The 12,347-nt window shown below is 47.0% G+C and overlaps 1 pseudogene; it reads right to left on the bottom strand.

The window, feature by feature from the left end:
• Window positions 1–4,715: 4,715 nt before the first annotated feature.
• Window positions 4,716–12,125, bottom strand: LOC137164793 (serine protease 27-like; annotated as a pseudogene).
• Between the last annotated feature and the right edge of the window lie 222 nt (window positions 12,126–12,347).

Here is a 12,347-nt window from a genome sequence, read left to right as displayed (position 1 = left end):
GGGGCTGGTTGGAGGTGAAAGATCTCATGTCCCATTCCCTGCCCCCAGCTAGCCAGACCCATGGCCATGGGGCTGGATGAAAAGCAGAGCCCCCTAGAGCAGCAGTTCTCAAACTGGGGGGTAGGCCCCCCTGGGGGGCACGGAATGTGTTCAGAGAGGGCATGAGAAGATTTGAGGGAAAAGCTTTTTTTCGCACATTTTACCCAAAGCAATGAATAATTAGCAAAGCTGATTCCTCCAGACATATCAGGTCTTCAGATGGCGCTGTGCATTTTGAGATTTCTGTTAAGCTTGCATAGCATTATACATAGCCATTGCCATCTGTACATTACTCCGCTAGCTATGAAGCAGCATGCACATTTATTTGTAAGCATGGACCACAATCACAGTTTTGCTCTTGTTCTTCTTATAATAGATTGCTGGCTCATTCTTGCAACAGGAAAAAAACAAGTGAAAAACAATGATGAAACTGATTCAAGTGAAGCACTGCTGCCACACATATCAGTATATCTGCTTGTGTGGCAGGAATGGGGGACATAAATTACTACAGGCACAAAGAAGGGGTGTGTGATCAAAATAAGTTTGAGAACCACTGCCCTAGAGGGGAAAGGCCCCATGCCCCCACTCACCTTTTCATCAGCCCAGTTTGTATGAGGAGCTGGGCTAGATCTTGGGTGACTGCGGTGCTGGGGAAACCCACTATCAAATACAGCAGCATCTCAGTCAGCAGGAGATGGACACACAGACAGGTCAGCAACCAGAAACACTGAAGACAAGCACGCTTTGCAGCTGTTGCCATTTTCTGTCCCACACCCTTCTCAATCCTGTTCCATTCATCAATGGCAAAAATCCTTCCTGTCATTCCTGCATTGCCACATTGCTGTGTGGCTGTTCCCCAGATGCCCCACCCCAGAAGTGGCTGCATTACAGTGCTAGGTGAGCTATCCCTGTGCAGAGTCACTGTGCAGTTATTCCCCAGACACCCCACTCCAGAAGTGGCTGCATTTCCGTGTGTGGGTAAAAGGATATGGTGCATACAAAGAGTGTTGGGATACTATGTATTGGAGTTGTTAGGGGAAAGTTTAAGGGTTATCTTAGTACTAGAGTTGAAAGCTTCCCAGAAGTGCCCACCCGGTTGAGTCAATTGGGGTCTCGTGGTCAGAAGTGGGTGTATATTGGCAGCCAGCACTCCTGGGTTCTGTCCCCAGCTCTGGGATACCTCAAAGTAGCACCCTGGGACTCCCATATTCATCGTGGTGATATGATTATGAGATGGTTTGTACAACGTATACCTTGCGAGGCATCATTTAAGTTTTGACCTACTGATCCTGTTGGATTGTGTTTTGCTATGTGTGTTACTGAAATTTGTTGTAAGGGTAGGAACATGCACAGCCAGCCTTTCAGTTACAACACAGAAGCAGCCATCAATAGCCAGATGGCATTACTGGCTCATCAAACCCACCTCAAGAAAAGAATCCACTATCCTAAAGACTTCTCAGAGGAGGCACATGCGCCATGGGGACAGACTGACCCACGGCCTTTCCAGCAGCTGGAAGAAAATATAAAAGTGAGACAGTAACATCATTGCTTGGCCTCTCTCACCCCACCGACTCAACACCTGGAAGATCATCTAGAGGACAAAGACTTTGGACTGGGGCAGGGTGGTCCCAGGTTGGAAGGCTGTTCTTGTCTGTGTATTGAAGAATGTAGCCTGCTTGTACCATCTGTCAGGGCAAGACACTGCTTGATTCAAATCCTGCTTCATTTGTATTACTTCTTAGACCAGGGCCCCTCCTCTCTGAGCAATATCTTTGGGTTCATTTGTCTCTGTAAATCTCCAGCCTGCATCTTGTCTAGACTGTACACAGACTGTCTTCATGAGTGTCCAGTTTTCAGATCCCCCATCGGATTTGGAACACAACATCCTATATTACCTAGCTCCAGAATCATTCTCCACACAAACATCTCGCAATAACCATGACAATCAGTTCATCCTCAGAGACCCCAGGCACCTCTTTCAGTGTAAATGGTCAGGCACAGATATAATATCCCTGCCAGCATGTGGCTGGGACAGATTGTGCATGTCTATGTCACAAGTTATTACAGAGCGAAGAAAGAGCAGGCAGGGCTAGGATTATTATGGGGTTGAGGCTAGCGTGGAGGTTAGGTTAAGGTTCTCATGGGATTAGTGATCAGGTTATCATAGGGTTAAGGTTATCGTGGGTATAGGGTTACCATCAGGGCTAGTGCTGAGGTATAAAGAAGGAACAGAAACTGAAAACAGGGAACCCTGCATCCCATTGAAATCACAAGGCTAATTCTGGGAGGCAGAATGCAATGAGGCTGGAAGCACCTGGGTTCCCTTGCGATTTGTGGGCACAGACCCAGTGGACATGTAAGCAAGGTCTGAGTGGCACTCCCTCCTGCTCAGTCAGCTGAAAGCGGGGGGGGGGGAGCACTTTATTTGCATGGGCTTTGTATTTGCATAAGTACAATTAAGTAATTAGCATAAAGTCACTGTATATGGATAAGCACACCTAGGTTCTGAGCATAATGGGAAATGGTTAGCAGGGCTGGTTTTGGGCTACAAACCACTTTTGTGTTAACTGCTGGGGTAATGAAATGTTGTCCTTCAATTGTATGAACAGATGTCAGCAGAACTGTGCTTAGCCTGTTACGATAGAATACTTCACCCTGAACTAAACAGAGCCCACAAGGGTGGCGGACAGATGTTTCAGCATTGTAAAGGGGGGAGGGAGGGGAGGAGTCTCCTGTTGGGATTGCACCAACCTGGGCAAAGGGCCACCTCGGGGCATGAAGTAACTATCTCCTCCCATTGTTAAAAGGTAGAATTAATGACTCTTCTTGGAGACTTTTGTTTCTTGAAAGCAGGGACATTGCTCTGTGTCATCAGAAGGTTTACCCATGAAGTGGAATTCACTAAGAGCTGATCACTAAGGAGCTGAACCAATAGTGGAGCTGGGAAACCTTGCCTGACAACTGAGAGAGCTGAGTCAGCAACAGTTAACACAGGAGGAGGCTGGCACAGTCAATGCCAGCCTGGTGCGGTCAGTGGTTGGCAGAGAGGCCAGCACAGTTGGTGCCAGCCTGGTGTGGTTGGCAGAGAGGCTGGCGCAGTTGGTGCCAGCCAGGTGTGGTCAGTGGGAGCCAGACATGGTCAGCCCCAGGGTCAGCGGGAGCCAGGTGGGTCGCTGCCAGCGGCCGGAGACTCAGCGAGGCCCGAAGGCGATAGGAGACAGCAGCGGAGGGGGCCTGCTCAAGCCTGTATCCATAGGGGACTGGCTGACCTAAGATGGTCAGTACAGGGGGAAGCAAGAAAGGAGCGGCAAAGGACACGTCCTGTACTCTGGGATGGGTTTGGCTCATTGAGTTCACAAATTCTGTTTGCACTGTTTCCCAAACCAGTGCTGTGTTACCTCTTTTCTGCTATTAAAAGGTTTCTTTCTACACTCAGACTCTGTGCTTGCAAGAGGGGAAGTATTGCCCTTTGGGGCACCCAGGGGATAGTGTATGATATCCCAAGTGACTGGGTGAGGGGCTTAAGCCAGTTTGAGGTTGTATCAGTGATAGGGATCCTTAGATATAGAACCTGGCCCTTGCTGCTGCTGATTCTGTCTGGCAGAAGAGTTACAGACATAAAGGTTAAAAGTATTATTTACACAGGCCAATCAAATTAACACAAGCCATCTTGGGAAAACATTAACTCATCCTGTCTTGGAAGGAAGGAATCCCAAATTTAAATTAAACATTGTCAAAATCACAATGATAATTTCACCCAATTATAGCCTTAACCCTAACCAAATGATATCCTTAACCCCAAGATAACCTTAACCTTTATCCCTATCCAATGATACTACCTTATCCCCTGTGCTCTAACACACCAGTCCCCACTCCTTTCCCACAGCTGAGAATCAGACTCAGGAGTCCTGGATCCCAGTCTCATTCTCATTCCACATGCCCAGGGCAGGCAAGGCTGGTGTTTCACTGCTGGTGTCTCACCCGCCTGATTCTGACTCCACGGAGCACCCAGGAAGGAAAGAAAGAGAAGAGAAAGTTATTAATGGAGGAGGAGTTATACACAGTCATTGCAGGGTTTTTCTGGGGGAATTGTGCCAGTAGCTCCACCCATAGTTCTCAGGCTCTGCCCACTCTCCTGAAAAAGCCCTGCTACCCTCAGCAACAGTTAAAAATCCTAGCAGTGTCACTATTCAACTCACCATCTGTAGGTTCTAGAGTTAACAGTCCCCAGTGATCTAAATCAGGGGGTTCAGGATTGAATACAGAAATTGGGGCTAGATAGGTGGAGTGCAGGTCTATGAAGGGCAATAGGATTGGATTGCCCTGTTATTCACTAGCCCAGTTTCCTGCCCCACAAGCCCGTATCGCTCTACCATCCCCATAGGAGCTAGCGTCTAGTCTCCCGTCTACACCCCACACTCACCCTGCACAAGGCTTGTCACCAGCAGTGCTATGGCCAGCAGGGAGCAGCGATTCCCCATGATCCAGCCTCACCTGGTCCTGTCTTGACCAAACCCAGCTACCTTCATCGCTCCAACCCCAGCCCGGCTGGGGAACAAACGCGCCAGGCCAGATTTTTAGAGACACGACTCCTACCTCTGCGCTCCCCAGATATACAGAGAACGGATGTGACCAACCCCCCAATGAGCCACTTAAGGAAACAAGTGCTGCACAGTTCAGCCTGCAAACAGAGTGTGACCGTTCTCACTCTGTTCTGCCTGGAATTTCCTCCTATGGGCCTCCTAGAAAATAAACGAAAATCAAACATAACCAAGCAGTGCGAATGCCTGGGGTGATTTTCACTTCCCTATTTTGTTAGCAGCAGAATAGTCAAACAGATGGCCAAGGAGATAAAGATATCATGGGTTTGAGACTAGCAAAGGGGTTAAGGAAGGTTACCAGGGGGTTAATATAATAATGGGGGTTCAGATAAACGGGTTCATAAATTCTAAGGTGAGAAGGCACCACTGAAATCATCTAATCTGACCTCTTATCTAACACCAGCCAGACACCTGCCCTCAAATAACTCCTAGAGCAGTTCTTTTACAAGAACATCCAGTCTTGAATTAAAAATTGTCAGCAATGGAAAATCCATCATGAGTCTTGGTAAATTCTTCCAGTGGTTAATCATTTTCATTGTTAAAATTTACACCATATTTCCAGTCTGAATTTGTCTAGCTTTTCCTTGCAGCCACTGGATAAAGTGAGACCTATCGCTGAGGAACCCATTATGAAATATTTGTTCTCCAGGTAGGTATTTATAGACTGTGATGAAGTCATCCCTTAACCTTCTCTTTCTTAAGATACAAACATAGGTTGAGATCACTGAGTCTGTCTTTCTAAGGCAGGTTTTCTAATCGTTTAATCATTCTCAGGGCTCTTCTCTGAACCCTTTCCAACTTATCAGCATCCTACTTGAATTTTTAACACCAGCAATGGACACAGGATTTCAGCAGCGGTTGCACCAGTGTCAAATACAGAGATAAAATAACCTCTCTGCTTCTACTCGAGAGACCCCCGTTTAAATATCCGAGGATCACATTAGCAGTTTTGGCCACAGCATCACACTGTGTGCTCAAGTTCAGCTGATTATCCACCATGTCCCCCAAATCTTTTTCAAAGTCTCTGTTTTCCAGGACAGATTCCCCCAGCCTATGAGAATCATAGAATCATAGAATCATAGAATATTAGAGTTGGAAGGGACCTCAGGAGGTCATCTAGTCAAACCCCCTGCTCAAAGCAGGACTAACCTCAGCTATATCATCCCAACCAGGGCTTTGTCAAGCCTCAGCTTAAAAACCTCTAAGGATGGAGATTCCACCACCTCCCTAGGTAACCCATTCCAATGCTTCACCACCCTCCTAGTAAAAAACTTTTTCCTAATGTCCAACCTAGACCTCCCGCCCTGCAACTTGAGACCGTTGCTCCTTGTTCTGTCATCTGCTACCACCGAGAACAGCCTAGCTCCATCCTCCCTGGAACCCCCTTTCAGGTAGTTAAAAGCCGCTATCAAATCCCCCCTCACTCTTCTCTTTTGCAGACTAAACAAGCCCAGTTCCCTCAGCCTCTCCTCATAAGTCCTGTGCTCCAGCCCCCTAATCATTTTGGTTGCCCTCCGCTGCACTCTCTCCAAATTGTCCACATCTTTTTTGTAGTGGGGGGCCCAAAACTGGACACAGTATTCTAAATGCGGCCTCACCAATGCCGAATGGCTGACATTTATTGCTCCTAGATGGTACATTTCCCTTTAGCCACACTAAAACACATAGTGTTTGCTTGCACCCAGTTTTAAATGTGATCCACATCTCTCTTGAATCAATGACCTGTCTTCTTCATTATTTACCATTCCCCTAATTTTTGTGTCTTCTGCAAACTTCATCAATGATGATTTTATGTTTTCTTCCAGGTGACTGATAGAAATGTTAATAAAATGTTGATAAATGTAAAGTAATGCACATTGGAAAACATAATCCCAACTATCCATACAAAATGATGGGGTCTAAATTAGCTGTTACTACTCAAGAAAAAGACTTTGGCATCAGTGTGGATAGTTTTCTGAAAACACCCGTTCAATATGCAGCGGAAGTCAAAAAAGCTAACAGACTGTTTGGAACCATTAGGAGAGGGCTAGATAATAAACCAGAAAATATCAAAATTCCAACGTATAAATCAATGGTAAACCCACTGCTTGAATATTGCCTGCAGATCCGGTCATCCCATCTCGAAAAATATATATTGGAATTGGAAAAGGTACAGAGAAGGACAACTAAAATAATTAGGGGCATGGAACAGCTTCCGTACAAGGAGAGTTTAAAAATGCTGGGAGCTTTCATCTTAGAAAAGAGACAACTAAGAGGAGATATGATAGAGGTCTATAAAATCATGAACGGTGTGGAGAAAGTGAATGGGTAAGTATTATTTACTCCATCACATAATATAAGATCCAGGGGGCATCTGATTAAATTAATAGGCATCAGAAAGGAAGTATTTCTTCACACAATGCACAGTCAGCCTGTGGAACTCATTGCCAAGGGATGTTGTGAAGGCCAAAAGTATAAACGGGTTCAAAAGAGATTTATATAAACTGATGGAGGATAGGTCCATCAATGGCTATTAGCCAAGATGATCAGGGATGCAACCCTATGCTCTGGGATCTCCCTAAACCTCTGACTGCCAGAAGCTGGAAGTGGACAACAGGGAACTGATCACTCAATAATTAGCCTGTCCCCTCTGAAGCACCTGGCATTGGCCATTGTTAGAAGACAGAAACTTGAGCTAGAGGGACCATTGGTCTGAGCCAGTATGGACGTTCTTATGTTCTTAGTATACAGCCAAAAACAGATCCATCAGGGATCCCTCCTGAACCAGTGTCAGTCACATTCAGGGCAGCTCCACCTTCTCAAAGCAATTGGCTCAGGCTCTTTCCAGGCCTTGGTTACCCTCTGGCCACATTCTTCCTCTTTTTGACCCAACTGTAAAGGCTCATCTATTACTTTTTAAAAAAAAAGCTGGAGCTCTGCCTAATCACAGGACTCCAGGAGCTGCGGTCTAGGCATGGGTTGCGACTCCACATGGATCTAAAAGCCAGAGCCTGCCTGTTCGAAGGAAGCCAGGTCTGGAGCTCCGTGGCTGCAGCAGCCGTTCTATGCACTGCAGGACTAGATGGTGGCAGAGAGCCGTGCCGGGGTGCACATGCATCCAGCCACCCGGAGCCCTCCCTCACCTGGCAGGAGTCCCTCTGCCCTTCGGCATCACATGTCAGATTTGATGGGATCCCTGCCGTTCTCCGGATCCAGGTCGATATGGTGGAGGGCGTTGCAGGCTGCAGTGTCAATCAGCTGGACTTGAACCTCCTGCAGCATGTTGGTGCTGGGAGAGAGACTGGGGCAAGAGAACCGGGGTACTTGATCTATCATCTCCTGCAACCTAACTCCATGCCTGACAATTCCCTGCCCCCAGACATCCCTCCTACTCCCCTCTCCTTTTCCCTGCCAATCCACCCCTCTGCATCCATTCTCCATCTCCACCCAGCTACCAGAGCCACACCAACCCGCAGCGATGGGACCCAGTCTGTGCAGAACTGCCCCTAGGGGGATTTCCTCTGCAAGACTTGAACCAGGGACCATCTATATCTAAAACACAAGGTTCCCACCTGCAATCAAGGGCCAGCCCTGCAGATCAGCTGCCACAAAAGGGGCGGTGAAGGATAGAGCCGATCGGGGGTATCCAGCTTATAGGGGGCAGCAGAGAACTGGACTGGATTGTTTCAAGATGTTGCAGGAATCACAGGGCTCCAGGAGCCACAGGGCTTGTGGTGTGGAGTGATAGCGCCTCCCCCTGAGGATGATCTTACCCTCAGAGTTAGTTGCCCCCCAACCAGTGACCCAGCACGTGTAGTTGTCAGGGAAGGAGTCAGAAGGGCCCAGCCAGCAGATGGGGCGAATATCATCAGAGTATTGCACTGGCTCCGTCAGCTGCACTAGGGCAATGTCGGCAGATTTCCAGGTGCTGTTGTAGTTGGGATGGACAAAGATCTGGCTCATGGGGGATGAGACCCAGCATGGGGAGGGATAGGAGAGCTAGTACTCCCCCAGGTGCACACGATAGGAAGAGACAAGGAGAGAGCTGGGAAGGGGGGAGAAAAAGGTGATCAAATGGCTTGCCAACTTGGCCAAAAATGCAGCAGGGTCAAAGGCGGGGCAGGTGGGGATCAGCCACACAGTGACACCACATGGGGATGGCTCACCTGGCACGGATCTAGGCAGGACGTCTGTCTCTCCAGCACTGGTCCCTACCGGCCCCGTTACTTACAATTTGAAGCAATGCGCTGCTGACACAACCCACTGGCTGAGATGAGAGGCCTTCTGCAAAGATGGTGTCCATTGCGTTGGATGCTGACCTACCATGGCCACCGTCCTCTTGGGGCATCCCCGTCCCCAACAATTCAGCCTGAAATCCTGGGTTGGCTGCACCCTGAAGGAGAACAGCGTTGATATGGCATGAGCAAAGAACCCAGGAGTGCTGGGGACAGAACTCAGGAGTTCTGGTTCCCAGCCTCATTCTCATAGCACAGGTCCTGTGCAAGTAAGGCTGGCATTTTGTGGTGGGTGTCGTACCTGTCTGATTCCAGCTCCCCTGAGCATGTAGCCAGTGAAGATGGAGAAGGGGAAGACATTAGTGTGTGTGCGTGTTTGCATGTGTGTGTGTGTGTAACTGCAATGCACCCCACGTACACCCTTATGGTATGATTGTGTATCATTCATGTTCACCCTTATAGTGTAACTGTGTATTGTCTAATGCAAAGTATGTCATGGAAGGTGTTTTTGGAATGCTCATGACACACTGAACCTTATCGTTATGATAGTGTGCTTCTTGCAATGTCACATGCGTGGTTATGAAGCTCTGTTATGTAATATTCCCAAATGTGTGTCTCACATAGCTTGAATAGATCCAGGCAAACACAAAGCTGAGTGAGGGTTCACGCCTCGCAGAGACATGCATACAGGAACAACAGACTGGCCTACGCATCTGATAATGGGATGCTCATCAACTCAGGACATGGAGAAAACCATGAACGGATACTTGTATTGTTGGCCTAATCCTGTTTTTATGAAATACATGAAAGAACAGAGCCACAAACAGACCCCTCCGCCCCTCCTACCAAGAGGCACTTCAGCCTGATACACTGTAACTTTAATCAAAAGCTAAAACCTCAACTGACTCTTATTCTACCCTTTGAAATCTTCACTTGTCTTGTTAAAATATCCATTTACTGCATATCATTGGAATAAGAGATCCCAGATTTTTGTCTAAGCTATTCTCTGTAAGTCCTACCTTACAGTTAGATATGGTTCCAAATCCTATTATTCAGTAATAATTGGTCTGTCTTTACTTTGAATAATTCTATCTGTTTTAAGATTATTTGTAAAGCCACTCCACTGACAATTTTATCTGTTGATTTTAGCCACTTTCAGAATATTTGTAAAAATCCTATTTTATATGTGCTTAAGTATGAGAAACCACACTGTGAAAAGTAATTACATATACCTACCTAACTGTGAAAGACACTTGCAAAAATGAAATAATGTTTGCTTTAAAAGACGTGAGTTCTTCAGCTAGGAGTTTGCAGTGAGTGATTGGAGTGTGAATTGCTGAGCAATTGGGGTGGGTGTAGACAGGTAGAGTGATTGAACAATTGGTCTAAGTAAGGGATGTCAAAACATGATGAAGAAAACACCAGCCTCACCTCAAATGTTTGAGGGAGGAAGAAAGGAGCGAAGATAATAACTTTTACCACTCAACTGGCCAAAGAGGAGTCCACCCTGATAACCTTGGAGTCAGCCCACTTCAAAAGACAAAATCTGATCAGGCTTGCAACAATGTGGGTGATTAAGGATCACGCAAAATGCAGATGCAGCATGACAGAGCAAAAACCCATAGACTTACATGGGATCTTTTCCCTATAAAATGGGACAGAAAGATGAAGGCTGGAGGTTCGGGTCTACATCACCACACCAGCCAGGAGTACGGATGTACATCGGCAGAACCTTGCTCCTCACCCTTGTGCTACAGTCACCTGGCCAGTGACTACCACGAGCACCAAGAAGGTGGTAAATATAACATCTGTGAGACCCCTATGTATGTTTGTCTGTCTACCTGTCTGTGTGTAAGAATGTGAATGAAGGTACCAGCTGAAACATGTGTCAATGAAATATACTTTATTAACAAGAGTCTCTGTATTTGCGATCACTAGGTAAAGCACAATATTGATATTGTTACAGTGTTGATCCCATTTTCCTGGTATTTGTACTATTGATATTATTTACCAAATTTTGTATTCACCATAAACATGACTTGTTGCCTCATCCCCTGAAAAAGATCCTGTGATATTTGTTATTTGAATAACAGTGTTACCTGACCCTAAAGGGCGGGGATGTAAGGCCCCAGGGATGGGCGGGGAGGTAAGGCCCCAGGGATGGGCGGAGGAACATGTTAAAAGGAGAGACATTTTGGTCTCGGAAGCTCTCTCTTGCAATCTATTTACAACACATCATCAAGACAGACTGCCCACTGGGGGGAGCCTGGTTGGAGGCCGACCAACCAGCCTGTGGTAAGAACCATCTAACTTTGGGAAGCTACTGGAAGTATTAACCTTAATTTAAAATGTGATTTGCTTTTATTTTATCCTGATCAAATCTGATGTGTATTCCTCTGGCTTATAATAACTTAAAATATTTCTGTACTTAATACATTGATTTGTTTGTTTTATCTAAAGCAGTGCATGTGGTTTGGGTGTGTATAGAGACTTCATTTAAAGTGACAGAGCTGATGCATATCAATTTCTTTGATAAATTGACTAACCAATGAGCTTGCACAGTCCAGTGGGCAGCACTGAACGGCGTAAGACGGCAGTTCCTAGGGTTGCATATAGGCCTGGGGATATAGGCTGGAGGGGGTCACACCTTTGCATAATCCCATGAGTGACTGGCCAGAAGCACTCACTCACTAAGTCAGGGACTGTTTACTTGCAGCTGGCTGTGAGTGCGCTGCTCCAGGAGTGGAGGCTTCACACAGCATGGCAAGTGCAAGATGAGCCCCTGGAGTGGGGGGATTGGGGTTACACGGCGATATACCAGTCCAGATTGCAGAGGGGAATGTGTGTGTCTTGGGGATTATGCGCAGGCATTGCTGGGACCTGAGAAGGGGAGGAGGGGAATGAGTCCCAGTAGCTCCACCTATAATTCCCAAGAATAGTCCGGCTAACCTCGGCGCCAGCCAAAATACTCAGCAGTGTTTCTATTTTATTTACCACCAGTAGGGTCAAGAATCAACAATCCCCATTGATCTGAATGGGGTGGCTCAGGACTGAATGCACAAATCCCAGCTGGATGGGCAGGGGGGTCTATGAAGGGCCAAGGGGTTGGATCCCCTGTTATTCACTAGCCCAATTACCTCTCCCACAACCTGTATCTTGCTCCCTTCCCCCTGGGAAGTAGGGCTGGTCCCCACATCCCCACCTCACACTCACCCTGCAGCAGGGTCATCGCCAGCAGTGCTAGGGCCAGTGAGGAGCAGAGACATCCCATCGTTCAGCCTTCCCCAGACTTGTTGTGGCCAAACACAACTGTCTCCATTGCTCCAACCAAAGTCCGACTGTGGAATAAAAGTGCCAGGGCAGGTTTTTGTGTGTGCCCCTCCCTGGATCTTTAGAGAATAATGGGGACTGATTTCCTGGTAACTCAAGCAAGGAAATAAGTGCTGCTAAATTCAACATGCCGAAGAGAGTGTAACCATTTTCATTCTGCTTT

This window comes from Emydura macquarii, unplaced genomic scaffold (genome assembly GCF_026122565.2).
Source record: "Emydura macquarii macquarii isolate MOO-44397 ecotype Brisbane River unplaced genomic scaffold, CSIRO-AGI_Emac_v2 contig_2696, whole genome shotgun sequence".
NCBI lineage: Eukaryota > Metazoa > Chordata > Testudines > Chelidae > Emydura > Emydura macquarii.
Note: the sequence above shows the minus strand (reverse complement) of the source record. Positions and strands in the feature narration are given on the sequence as shown.